At 46.5% G+C, this 23,615-nt stretch overlaps 1 protein-coding gene across 1 annotated transcript in view; it reads left to right on the forward strand.

Moving 5' to 3' along the window:
• Lnk (SH2B adapter-like protein Lnk) overlaps positions 1 to 23,615 on the forward strand; it is a 157,224-nt gene that overhangs the window by 55,573 nt on the left and 78,036 nt on the right. The window lies entirely within an intron of this gene.

A 23,615-nucleotide genomic window follows, 5' to 3' on the forward strand; every position in this document is an offset into this window, starting at 1 on the left:
GGGAGGTCCGCAGTGTCGGGGATAGAGTACTGCGGTTCAGCTTTAGGTTGGCGAGCCAAACCTTCCAGTACACTGTCATAAGTGGCAAACTTTTCTGAGATCTTCTCAAATCTCGAGTCTAGATCCTCCGTGAACTGTTTGTACAGTTCAGTGGCCAGGGCTTGTGCGTCAAAAAGAGGCTGGGGAGGAGGGCTTGGTTTTGCAGCCCTCTTACTCGCGCCCTTGCCGGAGGAGCTAGACTTACTCCCGGAGGCTACTGGTCCTGGGACCTTAGCCTTCGACGGGGGGAAGGGCAATGCCTTCTTAGAAGTCGAGGACTTATAGCCCTTCGCCTTCCATGAAGTCTTCAACTTGGGGATAGCAGACAGAGCTCTATCACCCAAAGAAGAAGACTTCACAAAACCTGAAAAAGATGACATAGATGAATCAGGGAGTTAAACAAAGAGGGGCCCGCCCAAACCTCCTCACTTACCTCTCCACTTACCACCTGGTCCTGCTCCGTATTCATAGGTTCCAAGTCGAGATTTAGTGCGGCAACATCCTCCGAGACCTCGGCGTACAAAATGTCCACTTGAGGTGGCTGGGTCGCATCGAGGATCTGCTGGATAATAGGGGTGGCAAGTTCTTCTCCGAACTGCTGGCGGCCACCCGTGCGCCGGGGTAAAGCAGATCCCTCAACCTGGCGTCGAGGACGTAGGGCTTCCCGACGGAACATTTCTGCCGAACCCAGCCACCCAGGCCCGGAGGGATTCCAAGGCAGACTTCTTGGAATTTTCATCCGCCTGCAAGGAAACCTGTGGTTAGTCAGGAATGCAAAGACCGACGGAAGATATAATCAACGTAACGTATGAGGAGCATGGACCGGAGGAAAGAAGACTTTCACTTACCGACTCGTCTTGGATGGTTGAGGAGAGAGCGAAGCAAACCTCACAGCCATCGGGGTGCCAAACAACCAGGTCGTCTAGCCGGACCGCACAACCCGCGTGGGTCCGGCACACTACGTGCCCGTAGGGTTGTTGAAGGGAGGCGGTACACCCGGCTCCTCACAACGAACAGTCTGTAAAGGTAACAGTACATGAACCTCACACTCTAAGCAAAATAAAGCCGGCAAGGCGGGAAACTCAACTACAACCGGAATACTCCGGTGTAGAAGAACTACCAAATAAAAATTGGGCCAATAAGCTTTAAATGCAACGAGTGGAAGTTTAAGATTCATACCCCGGAGGACTCGGGAATGAAGGAACGAGAAACCAGGAACCAACCATAAGGGCTGCCAGAAAAATAACGCGGAGCCCCAGGTGTGGGACCGAATCACGTAAATGGTAAAACAAAATAATAATAATAATAACAATAAATTATAATAATAATAACAATAAACAAAATTAATAATGATGGTAAACTCCTCCGGTCTGAATACTAGCATTACATGGAACCATCTCACACCTATCTCCCGCCGGAGAAGCAAATGGGTAAAGGAACAATGTTCATAATATACGGCGGGCCACACCTAAACCCAAACTCGCAGGCCGATGGGGAGACGAGAGGCGAGACAGGATCCGAACACGCTCGAGCAAACAAACCACCCACCCCACCACAGCGAAGCTGGGGACGTATGGGAGGGAGCGAATCTCTCAACCAATAGGAGAAGTCCCTGACTCGGAGAAAACGCCATCTAGCGTCACCCCGCACGAGTCGCAAGGCTGAGGGGGTAGTGGAGAGGAGTAGGCTACCAGAAGGGAGAGGAGACAAGGAGAACATGATACCCGCTCAACTGCAACCTTCCTTCCCAAGGAACTTGGAAGGGAAGCCTACTCCAGGGAGCTACACAGCCCAAAGCCCAACATCTCCAAGGCGTAGCCTAATAAATCCAAACCTAGCATAGGTTAGGAGGGAGAGGGGTGCAAAAGGAGAGGAGTAACCAACAGGGAGAGAAAAATTTTGTGCCGAGAGCCAGCAGGAACGAGCAGGGGATAAGAAGGCGACTAGCCTAGAGGAACACATCCAAAGAACTCGATTCCTCCGAAATTGGGGGAAGAGGACTAAGGGGCTCACTCTGACCCACAAAAACGGACCCTGAGGAACAGCAACAAAACTCCCTCAACCTGATCTCCGCACCCAGGGCAAGGGATGGAGCCACACTCCACAAAACCATCATAGAAAATAAAATTACGTTCAACAGGAAGTGTAGCCTACCACGAGAGTAATTCAAAATATTTATAGGGCTCATCAGAGGCAAACTACACAACCAAAAACAAATAAAACTAAAAACATTAACTCAATTTAAGAGCACCATCTTCAAGAATAACATAATAGCCTATGAGACTAAAAAAAGGAACCCAACCTGGGGGTACAGGATGGGGGCAACCCTATGCAAAACAAAAAATAAAGTGGAGGAGAGCCACCGCACGGAACCACCAGGAAGGAATTCAAGGGCAAAAATCTAAATATATATATAGCGACTGGGAGAAAACTCCCAACCGAAAGAACAGAAGGAGTCGCCCGCGCCGCCATGGCTGATAGGGGACGCTGTGGGCATCATAATAAGATCTCAATATTTATGAAAATACGAGACCAAAACAGCCAAAATAGATCAAAAGCCCCACAAGAAGATGGTACTTAACTTAGAGATGGAAAAGGTGCTCAAGCCATCGTAGATGAAGAAAAAAAATAAATCCAAAACAGGGACGAGCACACAAAAGAAGCGAACGTATCACGTGCTAGAAAATGGAATGAAGTAGGTGGCGCTGGTGTCGCCGTCCTGGCGGGTGTTGAGTGTGGGAGCTGTAACGGCTCACCGCTCTTTACGGGGTTTTGATAAGGAGAGATCTTTCAAGTATATTTCCGTGGTAGTGGTATTTCACTCACCCTTCATTATACCGACGTCTTCTAAAGATTTCGACTGGGGGTAAGTAACCCCAGCTTTCCTGAAAGCTCTTTTTCTCTGGTATATCTAGCATTGTTATACCTAGAAATTCGTGCTGTAATGGAATTTCACCGGCTGACACGGGACTGGACTCAGAAATATATATATATGTATGAAAAATGTTGCCCCCCCCCTCATGAAATTTTTCTGGATCTGCTATTGCAGTATGTACAAAGTTGTACACATACACTTAAAATTTTTAGCATAATTATCCAAAATATAATCAACAATGAGTGTAAAGTTTTGAAACTTATAGTGAAAGCAATTTAGTTAAAATTGTCATTATTTTTAATGAACCCAATTATAGAATATTAATATAGCTGTAGTAAATAAAATCTAAACCTTCCTTGGGCCACCCCAGTGAAAGCCAAATAAACAAGCTCAGTAGTCTAATTAAACTACTTAATAGTAAAATTAGTAAATCATTTGAGAGTTGCCTCATAATCACTTTATATTGTTACATTGCAATACACTCCCTGAACACCTGAATTAGCCCTTAATCCCACTAGCCCAAACAACTCTCAACTACCCATCCCACTATAGTGGGAATTTTAACAGCCAGCGTTACCAACGCTGCAGGTAAAATCTTGTCACTTGAGCTACCATAACAAACGGCTGGCAACGCTGACACAGGTGTGCGCCGACACGCCCCATTTTCATCAATTGCTTTTTGTTCGCGCTGCTGGAAGGTTGTTTCCTTCTGCAGTGCGAGGTTTTAATCCTATTGCCCAACTTCTCTTTGTATTTTGGACTTGTGGTGAAGACCCTGATTGGATTTAAGGGTTTTTCTCCTGGATTTTCTGGATATCTTTGACGTGGAATGTCTTTTGGATTTGGACTCGCTGGTTCCCAGTCTTGATTGTGCGTCATGGACTTTTCACCTTCTACTACCGTGCTATCGGCTTCGACGTCGGCCTCGACTGCCTATGACAGTGGACTCTGGCGCTCATCGCTTCTTCTTCCTGCAATGACGGATGAGTACCTTGAGACACGATAGACATTCCGTCAGGTATGTAGGAAGGTTAATTGTGATGTCCAGACTCATTACGATGAATGTTCCCAATGGAAGGGACAAGAGAGGATTGATTACATTCTTCATCGCGAGTCTTTGGCTAGTAATGGCGGCAGACGTCGGTCAGATTCTCGTTGCCTCAAGTGTCTCAGACTTCTGCTACAGATCAGTTGATGGATTTAGCGAGTTCAATGGTAGTCAAACAGATAGAGGATAGGATTGCAATTAGTAAGGAAAATTCAATAGCTAGTCTTCTTCAATATTTCTCAGATAGGGATAATAGTAATATTAGGATGTCTAATTCTTCTTCCTTTTCAGCTCCCCTGCCTGTTCCAAAACCAGCCCTAACGGGTGCTGAGGGTAATGGCAGAACCACAAGCCTCCGAGTGGGTAGGGTCTGCCGACCCCCTTGGCGCAGAGCAGGCAGTGAAGGATTCCCCAACCCCTTGTAATATTGATAAATTTAATGTTGATAAGGTTAGGATCAAGATCTAGGTGCGATCAAAGAGGATAGGTTTGGGTTTGGTAGTGAGGAGGTTTTAACGGTGCAGTGTCGTTCTCCTGAACGGGTTCCAGTTTCGGGTTCAAGTGGTTTTTGTGCTCTGACAAGAGTTTCTCCATCTCTTCTTTCGATCTGGCTCAGTCTCAAGTTAATGTTTCAGTTACGGTGGGGCAGAATCCTTCTGCTTTCACTTCCAACTCACTTCCTACTGTTTCCTAAATCTCCTACTGTAGTTTCCCCCTTCCCTGTATTTTCTACTCCTCCATCTAGTAAGGCGGATTATGGTGTGTCCTTTCGGCTTCTAAAGGAATTTGCGGGACCTGCAATTGGCTGTGGCGAGTTATAAGACAGATGGCGGGGTTTTTCGACGGGTATAGACCTATGGCGAGAGGTTATATTTTTTCTCTAATGTTTTCTCTAACATTAGAGAGTATGTGACACACTAGTGTCCAGAATTCATGTCGGATATGTTTTCAGGATTATTGAGGGGGGGCGTGATTCGGTGTACCTTCGTTCCTTTTTGTTCTGAGTTTTCTTCTTCGTTATCTGTCGCCTCATCTCCTGCTCCCACATTCTCTGTTACTCCCTTTTCAGTCTCCTCTTCGACCCTTTCTTCTTCTGCTCCGGTCTTTCCTGTGGCTTCCTCATCTTCCGTTTTCCCTCTTCCTTCGATTTTGGTTTTCCTCCTCTCAGGTAACTTTTTTTTTATGCGTCTGCTATTCCGATGCCTCCCGCCTTTTCCTTCCTTAGTACAGTCTTCTCCGGTAGGAGGAGCTTCCGGACAGGCGAAAACCCTGTTTCGGCAGATTTTGGCCGCAGGGGTCTCTTGTTCCATCCCTTCGGGTATGCGCAACCACTTGCTTCCGCTTCATGCGGCTGTCCCAATAGTATCAGGTATTTCACAGGGTTTTCCCGTCGATTCCAGTTCGGGTTTGCGCTCCGCGGTTTTGGCAGAGCGTGCGGTACCTTCTTCGAGCGGTCTGCGTCTTTCATCACCTGCATTTTCCGCAGCGGTAACTCAGGCTAGCTTCTACCTCTTTCATTCTCTCTCCTTCATCTTCTTCGGTCCCCCTGCAGCGGTTTTGTTTGCGCATCCTCCCCCAAGATTTAACAATGTTGGTTTGGCTACTCTCACCCGTCTTCCCCTTGGTAATAATGGGGAATTGGCTCCGGGTTTTTATCGGTTCAGCCTTCTCTTCCCGGTGGGTCCAACAATGCGGATTCAGCTCCGGGTACCCGATTAGGTGTGGTTGCGCAGCATTCTGGTTAGGTTGGTCCGATTGCGGACTCTTCATCGTTGTCCGGGGCTTCGTCCAGTGCCTCCTCTTTTGTCGGTCTTAGACCGTTTGGACATTGCGGAACAGGATTCTTATCCGTAGGTGCAGGAGATTCTGGCGGACTTAGAATGTCCTCTTGCCAGCAGTACGATTACGGACACAGGCTTGAGTATGTTACTTCTTCGTACCCTCAAGCAAGAGCCCCGGACTTCCCGATTTTGAGGTTTTTATGACACTAAACCAGCTCCTGCCTCTTTTTCGTGTTGGCTTGTTTGGTTCGATCAGGTTAGCCAGGCTTTGCAGGAGGCGGATGTTCGCTTAGCGTCGGTAGTTGCTTCTAATAGATAGCACTCTTCTCTTCTCTCTCCGAGTAGGATGATTTACGCAGTTCAAGGTAATCCTTTGGCAGGTGTCAGGTTGCCCCTCAACGAATCTGTTGAGGCATTCCTGTTTAAGTCTCCGGTGTCGTTTCGGCTCGTAGGGACTTCTCTTAGGGAAGCAGGTGCTTGGAGGTATGTGTTGCGCAATCAGCTGAGGCTCTTGCGCATTCTTTCTGGATGCGGTCAGGTTATTGTAATGCGGGTTCTAAAGAGTGACGGCTATGTCCCTTCAGATCCGTGGCTGTTGGCAACCTAATAAATTTATCTTGGGGGTCTGGCCCACTAGGCGAAAGCTTTGGCTTCGCCTACGATGTTTGGAGCAGGAAAATCGAAATTTCTATCTTGGTCATCTTCCACCTCAGTATCCGGACATTCATAAGAGGGACTGCTTAGAACACCATTAGCCTTAGCTAATTCTTGTTCAAGGATGATGACGTAGCCAGTATGACGAACATGGTTTCTTCTAACTCATGTCTCTGGTGTCGGCAATTATGCATCGTCGAGGATACAGAGTGTTGTAGTTTCTACACGATACAGAGTGTTGAAGTATCTAGACGATCGTTTAACTGGCCTCCTCTCCAGAGGAGCTAGTAAGAGCGAGGGAATTCTATGGAATTCTTAACATATTCAGGTAAGCGGATTCTCTCTCTTCCTCTGAGGGTTTTCACAACCCTAGAGAGTGTCCAATCGGTCCTTCACAGATAGAAGGGTTCCTGTCCAGCAGGGAATGGCCAGTACCAGCTCGGAGAAGCCTCACATGAGACCGAATGCGCTCTCTCTTCAGGTATGCCTCAGGAATCACTGGGACTTCCACAACAAGAACGCTGTTATAGTCGGGAGCGATTCTTGCCTGTTGGATCGTTTGTGGTAGTCAGAAATGCATCTGACAGGGGAAAGGTCTATCGACTCCCCTCTTTCTGACGTTCATCTGTACACAGATGCCTCAGATCAAGGTTGGGAACAACCTTGGAAGAATCCAGGCCTCGGAAGGAGAGTAGTCAATAAATCTTTGGGAAAATCAGTGCTGTAAAGGAAGCCCTCAGTTGTTCTCAGTCTTAGTGCGCTACAGAGTAGTGGCTATGTTTAGCGACAGTGTAATTGCCGCGTTGTATCTGAAGAACTCGGAGGGGAACAGGCTCAACAGAACTCAGTACTGTACTATACTATAGCACATAGTCCTGAGAGGGTGCGAAGAACGAAAGTGTCTCTTCTTCCCCTATTTATATCGGGAGTCCCAAAGTACGGGCAGATTTGCTAGGTCGCTCTCGTTCAGGTATCTGGGGGGAGAGTGGACTTTGGCTGTGGAAGTAATATGTCAGGTTCTCCGGAAGTGACCAGCAACTGTTGACTTATTCGTGACATGATTAAACCATCGTCTTCCGGATTATTTCTCTCTAAGGGTGTCCCAATTTCAATAGTCACCAAGGTGACGTTACAAGTTGGAATCACATGCAGTGTACGCTTTCCTCCATCCGGTCTCATTAATCAGATAATAGGGAAATTGCGGGAGAGTGTCAAGACGACCTTGACTAATAGCTCCCTGCTCGCCATAACACGCTTGGTTTCCGGAACTCCTAGTTTGGTTTCCGGAACTCCTAGAGTTCCCTACGGAAGTTCCATTGTCCCTACCAATGCGAAACTTCTTCTCAGACGACCACATTCTTTCTATTATTATCCAAACCCTCGCGTGCTGGCCCCAGTTGCAGGGCAACTGTAGAGAGAGCCGCTAAACTAAACAGTCCGGACTCCCTAAAACTGTGCCTAAATAGTTTTCTTTTAGATTAAGTCAACCCGTAAGCCTTACCAGGTTCAGCTAGAAATGGTATAGAAGTTAGTGTCGTAAGGAAGGTCATTCCGTCTCTAGACCTTCCATAGCCAAAATAGCAGATTTTCCTTTATTCCTCCGGAAAATCAAGAGTCTTTCGTATTCGGCCATTGCTGACTACCGCTCAACAATTAGTGGTATATTTAGTTTCCACATTCCTGAAGTTTCAAGTAGTAAGATAATCGTTGATTAAGTTCTTGTAAGATTGAACGTCCTGTTTTTGCCGACTCGGGCCCCCTTCGTGGGACTTATTGGAAGTATTTCAATATTTATCTTGCTTTCCCCTGCCTTTGAACCTATTGAAACTATAACGTTAAGACACTGAGAAGTTGCCTTTTCTTACGGCTTTAGCTTCAGCTAAAGGGTTGGGCGAGTTTCGGCAGTTTCTAGGTTGGGTTCCTGTGTGAGAATGGTACATATTTGTCTGTCTTCCAGAATTTGCGGCGAAGACAGAGTTGGAGGTTAAAACTCTGCCTCATTCGTTTAAAGTTCTTTTCTGCAAGTGTTCATTACTGGTGATCCAGCGGAGATAACCTTTATGTTCGGTGGGAGCATTAAAGTCTATTTATCAAGGGTTGCGAAACTCCTTCCGCTTCCGCACACACTTGTCTCTCCGTGAATCCTTCCCGTCCGCTTTCAGAGAATGTGATTAGTTACTTTCGGAGGGCTTCTCAGGGTTGTTCTTTGTCGTCTTCAGCTCTGTATTTTCCCGACCGCACAGTATTCGAAGTATGTCCAATTCATCTTCCTTTTCCCAGGAATTATTTACTGCCGTCTATTCTGGAAGCAGCTACTTGGAAGTCCGTTTCAGTGTTTACTCATTTTACTTAGAGATGTTCGATTCGCCTCACAGCGTTTAGCGGCGAAGTCTATTATGTAGGGTGCATTCATTTAGCTGAGGGGGTATTAACGGGGAGGTTCGGAGGGTTATTCTCTTAAGGGGGGGTTTACATGGTCAAACGGTTCGTCGAACGTGGTTCGACAGACCTGTGTTTGAAGTGATGTTCGAACGTGTGAATGGGGTATTTGGTTGTCGAACACATTGTCGAACGGTTTGAAGAAAGTCTGTTCGAGCCTGACGTTATGGGCGGGGCTTCATTGTCCACAAACCGTTTGAATGTGAGTACGCGCGTCAAACATCAAACTTCAGTTTATAGTTGTAGTAGTAACAACAGTAGCAACACCAATGACTCTGAGATCATGAGATGTCGCACTATTTTGCACGTGTAGCAGCGAAGTCTATTATGTAAGGTGCGTTAATTTAGCTGAGGTGGTATTCGCTTAGTGCGGAAGGTTATTCTCTTAGGCCACGTTAGCAGCGAAGTCTGTTATCTAGGGGTGTTTATTTAGCTGGTGCAGTATTCGCATAGTGAAAAGATTCTTAGGTTAACCAGATAGAGGAATTCCTTTTAGTCTTTAGAATTCTTTGGCAACAGTGATAATATAATCACATGAACTTAGGTTTAGTACGTTTTAAGTATCTTAGTCTTTGATAGTTTCCCTACGAGAGTCCAAGGGGGTACTCTAGTAGGCTAGGCTATTTCGTTGGCACCGAGATACTTCTTCACTCGTCGATCGTCGGACCTTATCCGGAGGATCAGTGGCTCGGCACACTGCTTTATTTACCTCCATACATGAGAGGCTATGAATAGCCACATGGGAGGTATACTCCTCCATACATGAGAAGTTCTGAAGAACCACATGGGAGGTCGACGGACTGAGGCAGTAAGGACCTGATGGGCGATCAAAGTACTCTCCTTCATGTCTCATCACCAAAAGCAATGATTGATAAGGTGAGTATTTAACTTGATAGGTATCCTAGCCGAGAGCACTGACCTGACTCAAGATCAAAGTACTCTCCAACATGTCTCTTCACTGAAACCATTGATTGATATGGTGAGTGTTTGGCTAAATGGATATCTTATGCAGAGCAGATTGGTGAGCTACCATCTCTGCGGTTGTCAAAGGGGCGTGCAATAAAATTGATCCCTCCTCCTCTAAATGTTGTTAATCGGGCTAATTCAGGTGTTCAGGGAGTGTATTGCAATATGAAGTTTTCTTAATAAAACTAATATTGTAATACTTACCTGAACGCCTGAATGATTCCCACCCTCCTTCCCCACATCAATTTTGACCTTGAATAAAGCAATTGGCGAAAATGGGGCTGTCGGCGCACACCTGTGTCAGCGTTGCCAACCGTTTGTTATGGTAGCTCAAGTGACAAGATTTTACCTGCAGCGTTGGTGACGCTGGCTGTTAAAATTCCCACTATAGTGGGATGGGTAGTTGAGAGTTGTTCAGGCTAGTGGGATTAAGGGCTAATTCAGGTGTTCAGGTAAGCATTACAATATTAGTTTTATTATGAAAACTTAATTTTTATATAAGTAACTTACCAAATAATTACATAGCTATAGTTTCTACTTTATGCAGCAGCTCAAAATTTAAAAATCGCGGGAGCACTCTTTTGTTTTGGGGTGTAGGTAGACTGCCCCACCCACTTTCGGGGAAGAATAGGTACAGTACAACATAGCTAAAGAGCTCAATTCGTGTCTGCCAGTGACTTAACGCTGGTCATTGGCAGCTCTTGATTCGTTTTTCACTGGATGGTCAGACATCTTCATTTGGTGAAGTACTCTGCTTTTCGTCGCTCTACTGTTATTTAGCTTAGCTAATATTCAGTTATCCTTACTGACTGACTTTCCCGATTTGGACTTTTTGACTAATTATGTCTAATTCTAGTTTGTCTATCATTAGGTATTGCAGCAAAGGCTGCAAGACCAGACTCGCTTCAGCAAAGTACGACACTCATGCTGTCTGTAGTTCTTGTAGGGAGCAAATTTGCTCGCATGACTTTAATTGTGAGGAATGTACAGTAAACCCCTCATATTCGCATTCTCATGATTCCCGGACTCACGCATTCGTGGGTTTCTCTGCGGAACATATCTAGCCATTATTCGTGGAAAATTTGCCCATTCGCGGTATTTTTCACTGAGAAATATTCACTAATTACTGTATTTTCATATAATTTTCATGAACAAATGCACTTTTTGTGATAAAACTATTAAAATACTCAGGTATAAGCATTTTTACAGGGTTTTTCTTGTGTTTAAACTATCAAAATGGGCAGTTCTAAGTGTTTTTAGAGGGGTTTTAAGTTTTTTAGAGGGGTTTTCGTGTTACTCTGGTACCTGGCTTTCATTCTTCTGAACCCAGTGCCATTACCAGCTTAAAAGCACATGTGGATCAGAAATTTAATTTGTTAGTTAATACTGTTTCCCAGATATGGAATTCTGTGAAAGTCCTGATGGACAAATTTAATAGTGTTGGTGCAGTGTCAGTGGAGGGGCTGGCTGTTCGTCCCACCGAGGGTCCTAGACCAAGGTCCCTGCTAAACTCCCCATGCTCACCTGGGAGGAAGCAAACTGGCAGCCCAAGGGAGGTTGGTGGGGTTTGCCCACAAGCAGTTGTTGCCCCATCCGAGCCTGTTGTTTGCCAGTCCCAGGCTGTGGAGGACTGCCGTTGGAAAGGCATCCATTTGGATGTTCATACCTTATTGTTTAGAGATTCGGTACTCTTGGGCCCGGTAAGCGCAGTGGACATTTTGTGGAGGTTTCTAGGCAATTGAAAATGCCAGGCACTTCGTTGGAAGTCAATTCACCCCCATCTTGTAAACAAGCTTCAGAGAGAAAACGTAGCCCACTCCCTTTGTTTAGTTTTTGGGAGTCGCCTGTTAAAGATTATCACACCCATTCAGTGTCCAACTTGTGCCCTGACTCCAAAAGATTGTATGCCAGTCCCATTCATCAACATAAAGTGTCCGAGCACCCAGAGTCTGAAAGTGTAGTGTATGAGCGCCCAGTAGAGGATCATTCTGTGTCTGAGCGCTCACTATTTGAGTGTGCCATGTCCAAGCACCCATTGTATGAGCGCACTGTGTCTGAGCGCCCATTGCATTAGCGCTTAGTGTTCACACTTCCAGTTCGTGGGCGTCCAGTGTCCGAACGTTCCCAATTGGAAGATTCAGTGTATGAACGTCTAGTGCCCATTGTATGAGTACCCTGAAGCCGAGCACCCATCATTCTGGCAGCGAGTGGGCGCCCAGTGTCCAAGAGTCCAGTGTCTGTAGCGCTTCCTTTGATGTTTGTCCAACTTTCAGTAAGTGTGCTGTCCTGCAGGTAGAGCTTCCAGTACCTGATATTTCAGGTGAGTTTCCCTCTGTTGTGGAAGAGCCATTGTTGGCATCGATTCAGCTCCGACTAGATAGAGTTTTGAACCTTCTTCAGAAACCAGCTCCCGTAGCTCAAGGACCCACGAACCCTCCGGTGTCACCCGTTTCCTCCGACGAGGAACCAGTGGAAGAGGAACAGCCTACGCCGAAATATTCGGCTCTGCTCAGATATTTCCTGGTCTGCTACCCTTCGTTCTTCTCTCCTGGTCTGCTACCCTTCGTTCTTCTCTCCAGCCGTCCCTTCTTCTCCGGGATCAGCCTTTTTGATGCGGCAGCCTGCAGGAACAGCCAGATTACCTCGTATGGTTCTGTCTTCCTCATTGAGGAAAGCCTTTGTACGTTTTGATGACTGGTTATCAGAAAAGAGGGATGTTGGGAAAGTGGTTTTCTGTATACCTCCCTCTCACTTGATACGGCAGAAGTATCTGTCATATGTAACTGAAGAAGTGGCTTCCTTGGGAGTCTTCCTGGTCTCCTGCCACAGCTGTCTTGATCGTTACTGTTCCTGCTGGTGAATTTCATGTGACGTTCCTGGCCGTTGCTGTAGCTCCTGCCTTCTGAACTGCTTCTGTAGCTCCTGCATTGGCCGTCCTGATTGTGCCTGCTGCTTCTCCTGGTGGTCGTGTCCTGGGTCACTTCCATTGTGTTGCTGCCCTGGGGGTTACGATGTCCGCCATCCTGTAGAAGATATCAGAGTGAAGGTGAAGGAAGTCACCCTGTGGAAGTGACATTCCTGGCCATTGTGGTAGCTCCTGTCTTCCAAACTGCTTCCGTAGCTCCTGCATTGGCTGTCCTGATCATGCCTGGTGCTTCTCCTGGTGGCCGTGTCCTGGGCCGCTTCCATTGTGTTCCTGTCTAGCAGCCCTGTAGGTTACAATGTTTCGTGTCCACCATCCTGTAGAAGATGTCGGAGTGATGGTGAAGGAAGCCATCCTGTGGAAGTAGCCGCCGTCTTCTTCAACATATCTTCGATTTCGTCTTCTGCTCCCTCTTCCCTTCCTCTCCCAAGGTCGAGGGGGCCCAGGAACCGGACAGACCTCCGTCTGCTGAAGGAGAGGAAGGCTGCTTCTTTCCCCTTGTTGCCCTTGGACTTCTAGGGACTGCCTCCATCCAAGGAGGCTGTGGGTCTCTCTTTGGTTCTTCCCAACCTTCAGGTTATGAAACCGCTTTGCATACCCCTGGGTTTCATGTTTCGGGAGCCGCAGGCGCACAGACCTCGGTTTGAGATCCCATTCCCAGTCCTAGAGATTCCACCTCTAAGACGGGGGCTGCTTTGGGTGCTCGTTCGCAAGCCACTCTGAGTGCTCAAGATTCTGTGGAATATCAAGTATCCCGATCTGGTCTGGAGAGCACTCTCCCTGGCCCAGTTCGGGAGCAGTGCGAGAGCAGTGCGAGAGAAAGGGCCAAGGCACCCAGGTGTCTCAGCTCTTCCTGGCAGCACCACAAGTGCTCCCCGAGTGCTTACCAGTGCTTGGTCGGGTTCCCAGCCGGGTGTCTCGATCCTATCGGTTCAAACACCAGAAGAAGCAGGGAAGAGATTCCCTTTGGGAATCTTGCAGGACTTCTAAGGGACTGACTCTCTTCCGGGAGACAAGTTTCTCTCGTTGACTGTTCCTGCCCTCGGGCGAGAACCAATTTGCATTCTCCTCTGGGGTCTCGCATTTCAGGGGCCGCAAGAGTGCGCCCTCAAGAGGCTGCGCCCCCGTTGCCAGTCTTAGAAATCTGCGTCTAAGACAGGTTCTGTGCCTGGCTCTTTTCGATTTCTTAGGAAACCGAAAGCAGCTGCTCCCGATTTTTGGTAGTCTCGTGGGTCACTCGAATTCTATGAATCACGAGCGCTCTCCTGACGAGGCACAGGACGAGAGAAAGGCCTCAAAGGAGGTTAGAGTTCGAAACTAGCGCTAGTTCTCGGCAGACGAGTTCCGCCCTGCCCAGGTCCAATTGTGTTCAAGAGATCGACTCGGCTCGGCTCGCTCAGCTTGCTCGCCCCACCCAGCCCCTGGTCGCGCTTGCAAGACTGGCTCGGCTCGGCTCGCCCAGCCCCTGGTCGCGTTAGCGAGACTGGCTTGGCTCGGCTCGGCTCGGCTCAGCTCAGCTCAGCTCAGCTCGCCCGCCTGCCTCCCAGTCCACTGCAAACCACCCAATCTGGATCGCATTTGCGTGATCGGCTTGGTTTGGTGTGGCACGGCTTGGCCCCACTCGGTTTTTCCGAATCGAGTTCTTGGCTCTGTTTGAGTGAACTTTCTGCTCTTCCCAGGAAAGCTCTTTGCCACGGCACAAGCTCTCTTCTTCCCCCGTGTGGCAGTAATCTTGTTCGGTTGATTATTGCTCACAGTCCGCTTCTCCTGCTGGTCTTACTGGCAGGATAGGTAGGGGTACTCTTTCTCCTCACCTGTTCTCTTTTCCTCTCGGTTGTTCCGAGAGGCACAAGACGGACAGAGAGAGCTCCAACGAATTTCTCTCTCTTCGGAATTCAGCTGCCTGGCATGCTTTTGGTGTGGATCCCCCAATTGTCTCATAGTACAACCAGGTAGCCAAGGAGGGTTTCTTGGGATCTGTCAAGTCTCCCTCCAAGGAGAGAGGTACAGGAGTTTCACACTTCGGAGGCAGCAAGGGTCTTCCTCTTCAAGTTGTGATCTCCCGCGTTTCTCGGAGAATTTCGCGCCGATTTGTCAGCGCGAGGATCCCCGGGACAGGACCGCTGCTCCCCCAATGAATAATCTTCATCACTTGCAACCCTGGCAGTTCCAGAAGGGGCTGAGAGTTTCAGGGGCTGCCATGGTCCTTGCACCGAGAGCATTCTCGACCAGATGAATACTTTTCTTCGGACAAGTTCATTCATTCATGTTGAGACACCAAGCTCCTCCCCTGCCTCGACAAAGTACGAATTCTTCTTGTCTCGGAGGGTCTTGCCGACTGCAAGTTGCTCTGACTCTGCTTCACCTGGACTGGGTTCTCTCTCCGCTTCTCCTTGCTGTGAAGGATATTCTCTTCCGCAATGAGAGGCGGTGATCTTGGAGAACACCTGCTGATTTCCTCCAGGCAGTCTCCTGATGGAACCACAATCCTTCACTTTTAGGCTTTCTCTCATTGGATACGACCATCCCTGGAAAGAACCCTGCCTTCTGGGTACTGGTCCTGTCCGGTGGTGGGGACTTCCTATACTAGACGGCAATCTGTGGGCAATTCTGGTGCTAAGAAGGACTTTGTCCTAATTCAGATCTCCGGTTTTGTAAGTCCTGAGTTGGCTTGACCCTTAGGAACGAACCTTTACTTGGTTCTGCCTTTCCCTTTCAGAGATTTGCCAGATACCGCGGTAATCAAGGTTCGAACCAGGGCATTGCCTTGACCTTTGGACAGTGGCTAAGACCTTTGGGTCTTAACCATCTTGGCTCGACCTTATGTTCAAGCCATCCCCCCTCAACTCCTAAGAAGTCCCAGGATTCGGAAGAAGATCGCGGAACACATAGCCCACTCCTTCCCTTCTGCAAAAGTGCACATAACTGTGGTTCTTTCCACCCTCTTTTCCGTAAGGGAGGAGGGCGGAAGGGAAGAAGGAAAGAAGTGTCGACCAGGCAGAAATTCTGCTGCAGATGCCTGGATGGAATGATACTTACCGAGTCTCTAGATGTGGAAGTGATATTGGCTAGACCTGGGAATGGATTCCTTCAAGAGAAGTATCTATTTCCCTTGGGTCTCGGCAATTCTTTTCATCAAACTTCCATCCTGCTTCCTCTCCCGTGCTCCTGATTCAGGAAATGCCAGGCTGGCTAGAGCTAATTGTCTTGGTATCCTGTCATCTTGTGGAAGCTTCCACACGGTGGAGAAGGAAGGAGGTCTGCTTCCAGTCCTCTGTCCTTCTTTCCTCTTCGAAGTATGAGGAAAGAGTTAGGCTAATGCTTGATTGAAGGAACCTTTGAGTATGTTTGCATATTCTCCTCACATCCTGTGTCTACTTTTGGATTCACCGATTGAGGAATAGGCGCACACCTGTAAGACTTTGTCATGAAGGTGTGTGACAGAGACGATTAGTACCTTCTCAACATCCTGAACTCAAGGCAGCCTTTTGGCCTTCCGAGAATTCAGGATGAGTTTTGCGACACTCAGTGTTTTCATTGAACAACAAAACCACAGTAGTGGCATACGTTGATAAAGAAGAGGGAATCTTTTTTTTTTTCTCTTGTTTCATCTGTTGACATTTGCAGGCATTTGAGTGTTCTATAGCGCACTTGATAGCTCAGTTAGCCAGATACATTCCTGGTGGGTATATATTGATAGGCAAGCTTGGCCTCAGGTTTGAGTGATTGGGACAGAACATGCTCTTCACTCTTTTCCTCACAAAGATTCATGAAGAGACTGCTCGACTGAGAGATCCCAACCATCGTTCTGTTGCCTCCCGGCACAACAGATCGATAGTTTCCCCGCTCCTTTGTACCAGACCCAGGGGCTGCTATGGTGAGGCATGCTGTCTTTTTGGGAAAAATCGATATCATCGTTTTTCCCTCCATGTTTGTCTGTTTTGCTAGGGGATCAAGCATTGCTCACCCCGAGTTACAGACAAATGCTGGAAGTCTTCGCCTTTCGCACGACCTGATAGCTCTGCTTCCGAGGCATCGAGGAGAGTTCTGCTTGACCCAACCTCCTGCAGCAGCTACACAAGAAGTGGTTCTTCAGGCAGTACATCCCTGTGTGTTCAGGACTGGGAGACCTTCAAGCTTTCCTTGCAAGCATAGTGGCAACGGATATAGCTGGATATCTCTTGAAGCCCTCTGCAACACTGTTCCAGGGACTGGATCCATCTTCGAAGGTTGGTGTCGTTGACAGAACTTCTTCTCGGGTCAGAGTCGCTCTTCAAGTCTGGACTTCCTCGTCGTCTCCACTGAGGGTTGCTTCTCTCCCTTTCAGTTGTGAAGAGCGTAGGCTCTTGCAACCTAGTCTTCTATCTGAAGTAGCCTTTTTCTACTCAGTCGAGATGTAGCTATGGATGAGAAGCTTCTTTGGTCTTGCTGTCCCAGGGAACTGTTCCCTGGGTGGCATGTGACTCGTGTAGGGTTCTCGGACAGAGATGTCCCCTCTTAGGGCCATCTCTTATCTCACTGCGGCCTTGGTGTAGAAGATGAAAGAACAGGTGAAGGGGATCAATACCTTGACTCCTTCTCAGATGTCGTAAGTGGACTCCGAATCCATTGGCATCTTTTGTTGGGTGCGAGTCCTTCGTGTTCCCCTCCTTGGACTTTGTATCGATGATCAAGATCAATCATTACCTTGTCGTATTAGGGAGCTGCGGTACTTTCCGAAAAGGTTCGACATTCCTAACATCTTTCTCTTGATTTCCTGAGGCGATCGAAGGAGGTACTCAGCAACCGGTACTTTCCACCTGAGAGCTCACGAAGTCAGTGGCTTGGTCCATTCCTTGCATTCCAGAAGTTTCTGTCGGTCTGGAAACAAGATTTGGTCTCAGAGACCACACTCTTGTCTTCTTCCTGTGGCCCTGTGGTGGCTGCTCAACAAGTGTGTTTTCTTACCTGGCTCCTTCAAGAGGACTAGCATCTCGCCTAAGGTGTTGTTTCTGGAAGTTAAGGTGTTGTTTCTGGAAGTGAGAAAGACTTGGAGAGTGACGGGCCTCTCCTCCTCCTCCTTCCTCGTCCTCCTACTTCTCCTCCTTCAGGATGAGAATAGAACTCGAACCAATACTTGCTGGATCTGGTGTCTGATGCAGTAAGACTACACATCGAGCGCCCATTCTATTTTTCTTCTAGAATCATAGAAGCAATTCCTCTCCTTCCTCTAGCAAGGGGAGGAAGGAGAGACTGGCAATAAGGGGAAACCCTGTCTCAGGTTTTCCTGACTGCCTCCAACTCTTAGATTCTTCCCAGCCTATTTCATATGAGTTACGTTTCTTCATGCGAAAAGGTCCTTTATCTGAAATTTGATCTTTCAGTTCCTGCACTCCAATCAATATGTCAGAGGCATGGTAATCCTCCTTGCTCTTTTGACCAGGAGGAGTAGCCCAGGTGTGCAGAACTCCAGTCAGTTGAAGAGACTAATTCAGATTCCTCCCTCCAACAAGTAAGTTTTCCTAATGTAAAGGACTGATGGTTTGTATATCATGTCGGAACAAATCACAATTTTTAAAAGTGAATTGTAATTTTCCTAAATATACAAACCTGAGGCCCTTTACGTTAGATTTTATGCCTGCCTCATGCCACCCCTCAATCTGAACTTGGACCGAAAGGCAAACTGGAAGGTTTACATTCTGGCAGGCAGGTATTCCCTGCCTACCTGACGGTAGTTACTGCCTAACCACCTTGTTCAAGAGTTTAACGGCTGTGTCCAGCTTCGCTGTAAGTAATTCCTAATGTATAGGACCTCAGGTTTGTATAGTTAGGAAAAATACAATTTTTACTTTTAAAAATTGTGATTTATGGACCAAATGGAAGAACAGGAATGTACAGCTGTAGGTAGTAAAGGTCTTAAAAGAGGACTATGCAATCTCTTTCAGGGAGAAACCTCCCTTAGTAACTTCTCCCATCAGCTGAAAGGTCTACTCAGTATGCTTGGGGAGGTTTTCAGCTCCATCTCGGGAAGCGTCAGCTCGACTCGAGAAGAAAGCCGTGGAAATGGTCGAGGATATAGAACAGAGGGGTTCTACAACCACCTCTTTGTGGTTCCCAAGTCATCGGGAGGATGGAGACCTATCCTGGACGTCAGTGCCCTGAACTTCTTCATTCAAACAATGAAGTTCAGAATGGAAACGAGCCAATCAGTCTTGTCAGCCATCCACCAGGGAGACTGGATGGTCATGATCAACATACAGGATGTGTACTTCTACGTTCCAGTTCACCCGGATTCCAGGAAGTATCTGAGGTTCGTCTTCCAGGACAGTCTTCCAGTTTTGGGCACTGTGTTTTGGCTTCTCCACGGCTCCTCAAGTTTTTACTCAAGTTCTTGCCCCCTGGCGAAATGGTTACATCTAATAGGGATAAACGTCTCTCTGTACCTCAACGACTGGCTCCTATGCTCCCTCTCAAGATCTCAGTGCACGGAGGACCTTCAGAAGACACTTTGACTTGCTCAAGAACTAGGACTATTAATAAATTTCAAGAAGCCTCAGCTAGTCCCAACTCCCAACTCAGTCTATTCTGTATTTGGGGATAGTGATAGACTCTGAGTTTTCAGGCTTTTCCATCCCAACAAAGGACTCAGAATTGTCTCAGAAAAGTCCAAGACTTAATATTTTGCCCTTCCTGCTCAGCCAACGCATGGATGAGTCTTCTGGGAACCCTCTCTTACATCGAGAAGTTTGTTCCGTTGGCCAGGTTGCACACTAGTGTTGCAGTTTTACCTCAAGGCCAACTGGCAAAGGAAGTCTTTCCTAGACTCATTCGTCTTCAACATCACCCCTGAAAATGAAGAGGACCTCAGTGGTGGCTGGTGAAGGACAGGTTTGCAACAGGGAAGTCTGTCTCCAATGAGCCCTGCCCTAATGTTATACTCAGATGCTTCAGATATGTTGGGGGCCTCTTCTCAATGGCATGGAGGTCTCAGGAACGTGGTCCCCAAATGAAAGGAACCTTCACATCATTGTAAAAGAATTAAAGGCAATTCATCTAGCACTTCAGTATTTTGCAACAGACTTTCAACAAGGACAGTGGCGGTCCATTTGGACAGCATGACCACCCTGGCCTACATCAAGAACCAAGGAGGGACTCATTCTTTTTCGCTCTACGAAGTGACCAAGGATTTTCTTTTGTGGGAACCAAGCAAGAAGACCCGAGTTGTGACCTGCTTCATCTAGGGGAAAATGAAAGTCCTGGCGGGCGAATTGAGTCGTGGCAAACAGGTTCTGCCGACGGAGTGGACACTCAGTCCACAGGTGTGCACCAATCTGTGGAAGGTGTGGGGAAAGCCATTGATAGACCTGTTTGCAACATTGAGGAACCATGTCTTCCTCTGTATTGTTCTCCTGCTCTGGATCCGCAGGCTTTGGCGATGGATGCCATGCTGCAGGATTGGTCGGATCTCGACATATGCGCCTTCCCTCCCTTCAGCATGGTGAGAGAGGTATTGAAGAAGTTCAGCACTCACAGCAACGTGTCGATGACTCTAGTCACTCCCTTTTGGCCGCTCAAGGAGTGCTTTCCAGATCTCCTAAGCCTGCTGACAGATTTCCCAAGACTACTTTCACAGATTCCATGTAAGGTTACCCACTCTAGCTCTGACAGGCTTCAGGCTGTCAGGGAGCTTGTCAGAATGTAAGGATTTTCAAGGAAGGCTGCAGAGGCTATTGCTAAGTGTAGGTGACTATCTTCTGCTGCAATCTACCAAGCCAAAACCAAGCCAAATGGGCAGTCTTGCGGAAGTGGTGCCGAGAGCGGAATATCTCCTCTTCTCAGACATCTGTAGCCCAGATCACAGATTTTCTGTTATATCTTTGAACCTGGAAGGGACTAGTAACATCTACATCAAGGGTTACAGGGCGTTGTTGAATTCCATATTCAAACATAGAGGAGTGGACCTGTCTTTGAATAAGACTTGATAAAGTTTTTTAATACTAGTAAGCAAGAAAAACATTTAGAAGTTGCATGGAACTTCGACATTGTCCTTAAATGGCTGTCAGGACTGTCGTTTGAACCTTTAGAATCATCCTCGCTTAGGAACCTGACGAAGAAGGCTTTATTCTTGATGGCCTTAGCTACGGCTAGGAGAGCTAGTGAGCTACGTTCTGTTGCTAAAAGAGTATACTCGCTGATTTTGGGTTTCTTGGCCAAGAATGAGGACCCAACTAACCCTTGGCCACGTTCCATTTCGATCAAGAGCCTGTCTGAAGTTCTGGGCCCAACCTATCAAGAGAGAGTCCTCTGTCCTGTAAGAGCCTTATGAGTGTACCTAGAAAGAACCAAAAGTCTTACAGGTTCCTCCTCAAACCTTTTGTGTTCTGTGAATGACCCCAGTCATCCATTATCCAAGAATGCATTGACATTCTTTTTAAAGTCTGTGATATCTGATCACATTTGGGGTTTCAGGATGATTTACTGCCGTTATGTAAGGTCAAGGCGCATGAAATAAGAGTGGTGGCTATGTCTTTGGCATTCAGACATAATCTGTCTCTCTCTTCAATCTTGCAATCACATATTGGAGGTGCAAGTCAGTGTTCACTATGTTCTACCTATGGGATAACAAAACGATGTATGAAAACTGCTGTACTCTAGGTCTGTTCTATGCAGCTGGCATGGTATTGGGGAATGAAGGATAGGAGGAATGCCTTCTTTTCCTCTGTCCACTCTCCTTGAGTAAGGATAGTCGCACTTCTTGAGAAATCTGGTGAGCACTGTGTTGTGAGTGTCACCAATCTGTGTTTTTTACGGTTTTGGTTAAAATTTTGTGGCGGTGCAGGTTAATATTTTATCTGGTAATTTTTCCCTTGTACCGTGCCCAAGGCAGGGGCATATACACACATATTTATTTATGTGTTTTTTGGATTGTAAGCTTTGGCAACCTGCGATAGACTCGTGTTTTCCTACGTTGCAGAGCACCCACTCAAGTAGAGGTGGCTCTTGGCTCTACCGCCACGCCGCTACAGGTCGAGAGGAGCTTCAACCAGAGGCAGTACCCGCCTGCTGTTGCTCCCTCACCAGGTAAGGTTACAACAAGCATTTCATGATGCTAGCTAATTTTCTATTCCAAATTCTTCTCCTCATCAGAGTTTTTTTGGATAGTTATGTCCATTCATCCCACAGCCTTTCAGTGTGGGATTCAGCTATGTAATTATTTGGTAAGTTACTTATATAAAAATGACATTTTTATAATAAAATAAAGTTTTATATATACTTACCAAATGATTACATGATCAGAGCCCTCCCCCCCTCCCCTCTCATGGACATAGAGCATAAACGAATTGAGCTCTTTAGCTATGCTGTACCTATTCTTCTCTGAAGGTGGGCGGGGCATTCTACCTACACCCAAAACAAAAGAGCACTACCATGATTTTTGAATTTTGAGCTGCAGCGTAAAGTAGAAACTATAGTAATGTAATTACGAGGGTAAGTCAAAAAGTTCCAGGAAAAATTCAATATACTCTTTATTTAAGGAAATTCAAACATCATTTTTCTACATATCTACCATCTAACTCTATACACTTTTCAAGGCGCTGTTTCCACCTCTGCAACCCTTCTTTGTAGAAATTTGGGGCCTTTCTTTAAACCATGTTGAAACTGCATGTTTAGCAGCATCCAAAGATTCAAACCGGACTCCTCTTAAGTGTTCCTTGAGTTTTGGGAACAGGAAAAAATCTGAAGGAGCAAGATCAGGACTATAAGGAGGATGTGGAAGAGTTTCCCACCTAAATTTCCATAGGACTTCTCTTGCAACCCTTGATGAATGTGCTGGAGCATTATCATGATGGAACAAAATTCTGCGGTGCAACTTTCTCGGCGTTTTTAGCCAATGCAGTCTTCAGTTTTTGCAAAACACCTTTGTAGTAGTTCCCGGTGATTGTTTTTGTCCTTCAAGGAAATCAATCAAAATCACTCCTTTGGAGTCCCAAAACACTGTTGCCATAACCTTCTGGGCAGATCTCGCCACTTTGAACTTCACTGGTGCAGCTGAACCTCTTGGTAACCATTGCTTTGATTGAATTTTACTTTCTGGGTCATATTGATTTATCCAAGTTTCATCTCCAGTAACAATCCGGTCAAAAACTCTGATTCATGTGATTCAATCTTCGTTAAAACTGCAAGAGAAAGTTCAGCTCTTTGATGCAGTTGGTCTTCGCATCCCAACGCTTTTGGGACCCAACGTGCTGAAAGTTTACTCAAACCAAGATTTTCATTTAAAATTGAAAATGCGGAACCATGGGAGATCCCAGTTTCATTAGCTATCATATCGATAGTAATCCGACGATCTTCATCCACTAGATTCTGCACCAAAGCCACAATTCTTTCATTTTTGCAGTCGATGGTCTTCCCTCTCTTGGGTTGTCTTTGAGGTCCTCCCGACCATCCTTAAATCGCTTTATCCAATCATAAACAACTGATTTAGATGGAGAAGAATCTCCATAAACTTGTTGCAAAGCTTCAATAATTTTTCCTGGTTTCCAATCAAGCTTGGTCAGGAAATGTTGATGAAGTTACTTTTCTGAAGCAGATGTTAACATCTAGCAAGAATGACTTTTTTTCATTCCTACATGTAAATAATTCATTCAACAATTTTTCATTCCTGTAAATACATCATTCAACAATTTTTTGAACTTTTGACTTACCCGTATTTGTAATTATATATAAAACTTTATTTTATCATAAAAATGTAATTTTTTATAAGAAACAATCGTTAAGTAACAGTCAAAATTAATTTTTTGTAAACAAAATTGTAACAGAAATTGAATTTTTAGAATTGATCGTGAGATTCCTTTTATGATATCAAGTTGCGTGAACAGGTAGATTGTCTGCTAAAATGCAGTGAGTATCTAC

This window comes from Macrobrachium rosenbergii, chromosome 4 (assembly GCF_040412425.1).
Source record: "Macrobrachium rosenbergii isolate ZJJX-2024 chromosome 4, ASM4041242v1, whole genome shotgun sequence".
Taxonomy (NCBI): Eukaryota; Metazoa; Arthropoda; class Malacostraca; order Decapoda; family Palaemonidae; genus Macrobrachium; species Macrobrachium rosenbergii.